Source organism: Cynoglossus semilaevis, chromosome W (assembly GCF_000523025.1).
Source record: "Cynoglossus semilaevis isolate Cse_v1.0 chromosome W, Cse_v1.0, whole genome shotgun sequence".
Taxonomy (NCBI): Eukaryota; Metazoa; Chordata; class Actinopteri; order Pleuronectiformes; family Cynoglossidae; genus Cynoglossus; species Cynoglossus semilaevis.
The window spans coordinates 2,729,312-2,731,257 of NC_024327.1; the positions used below are offsets into that span (position 1 = coordinate 2,729,312).

General features: G+C 42.4%; 1 protein-coding gene across 1 annotated transcript in view; it reads right to left on the reverse strand.

Annotated features, from left to right (window-relative positions):
• Positions 1-1,319, reverse strand: part of LOC103396956 (E3 SUMO-protein ligase PIAS2-like) — a 17,803-nt gene extending 16,484 nt beyond the window's left edge. Inside the window, exon 1 of the mRNA XM_008335197.3 lies at positions 1,276-1,319. The gene's annotated coding sequence lies outside the window, so the exon portion shown is untranslated. The remainder of the gene's footprint in view (positions 1-1,275) is intronic.
• Positions 1,320-1,946: the final 627 nt, after the last annotated feature.

Genomic DNA, 1,946 nt, shown 5'->3' on the forward strand with positions numbered 1-1,946 from the left:
CCCCATGGACTATGTTGTTTGCAGATGACATTGTGATCTGTAGTGAGAGTAGGCAGCAGCTAGAAGAGAACCTAGAGAGGTGGAGGTTTGCACTAGAAAGAAGAGGAATGAAGGTCAATCGTAGCAAGACAGAGTACATGTGTGTAAACGAAAGGGAGAATAGTGAAATGGTGAGGTTACAAGGAGCAGAGGTGGTGAAGGTGCAGGAGTTTAAGTACTTAGGATCAACTGCTCAGAGCAGAGGACACTGTGGAAGAAAGGTGAAGAATAGAGTGCAGGCAGGATGGAACAGCTGGAGAAAAGTGTCAGGAGTGATCTATGATAGAAGAGTGTCAGCTAAGGTGAAGGGAACGGTTTACAGGACAGTGGTGAGACCAGCCATGATGTATGGTTTAGAGACACCAGCAATAGGCAGAAGATAGGAGGTAGAGCTGGAGATGGCAGAGTTAAAGATGCTAAGATTCTCTTTAGGAGTGACAAGGATGGACAGGATCAGGAATGAGGTCATTAGAGGGACAACACAGACAGGAAGGTTTGGAGAAAAAGCCAGAGAAGCCAGATTGAGATGGTTTGGACATGTGCAGAGGAGGGACAGTGGATACATTGGTAGAAGAATGTTAGAGATGGAGCTACCAGGTAGGAACCAAGAGGAAGGCCAAAGAGGAGATATATGGATGCCATGAGGGAGGACATGCAGATAGTTGGAGTCAGAGTATAAGATTCAGAGAACAGGGCAATATGGAAATCAATGATTCACTTTGGCAACCCCTGAAAAAAGGGACAAAGCCAAAAGGAAAAGAAGAAGAATCATCGTGTTTTATGAAATTGCACTGTCCCCTTTTAAATAAACTAAAAAAAAGTGACCTCTGCTTTTCACCCATCACCAAAGTGAACAGTGTGCTTTAAGCCCCCAGGGTGCAGGGTGTGGGGACGGTACCACGCTCAGAACACCGCACTGGTAACTTGGCAGCTGGTGGACTCGAACCCGAAGCCTTCCGGACCCAAGTCCGCTTCCTTAACCACTTGGTATGGACACACCAGTTGTTCGTAAACAAAATAAATATTTGTGAGTTGTTTCGCTTCAACGGTTAGCATTTGAGCTACCGATCAAAATGTAAACTATGTGATGAGGTCAATTATGTCCTTGTTTAAAACTGTTATGTTCATAAGTACATCAACCTGCAATTTACTTTACGTATTCTGTCAGCACACGATATTTCCGTTTTAAATAATGGCAGAAATAGCAAATATGAGATTGTGTTTTTCCTTGCTTACCCGAAAGTCGTCGTTCTTCGCCATCTTGATGTTCCGGTCATCCCGCCCAGCGCGAGTACTTCCGGGTAACGTTACAGGATTGGGGAACTTCTTAGTACGCAATTTCCTTTCGATCTTGACTACCATAGTAAATATGAATGTGCTACAATCAAAATGTCATCGTTTTTGAATGGAAGGAGAAAAAATAAAGAAGGCACTGATGCTCTGGCCATTAAAACGTCAAAGACTCCGGACTCTTAAGAGTTTATATGACTAAATTTCTTATTTATTTATTTTTTCAATAGAACTAAAAAAAATCTATTAAAGAAATACTTGGAGAACTGGAACTGAACTGCACAATGGACAGTCTTAGCTCTCTCGAATAGGTATAATAATAGGTACGGTGAACCACAAAACGTATTTCAGAAATTGAATTCCGCTCTGACGTCTGGGAATGACACAATCTTTAGTTCATAAAAAAACAAGGAGTTACGTTAAGCTTACAGCAAAACGTAAGTCGTAAAAAAAAATCTGCCCATTTTTTATGGCGAGACATTTTATATCGAACTAGTTTCTTTAGGGCGTAATAAGATTTTGGTTCACAAGCGGTGGCACGGTTCGACACGTGATCGTGCTAGACCAATCGAAAAGCTGATTGATGTCAACACTTCCGGCAACACGGCTGCCTCGTG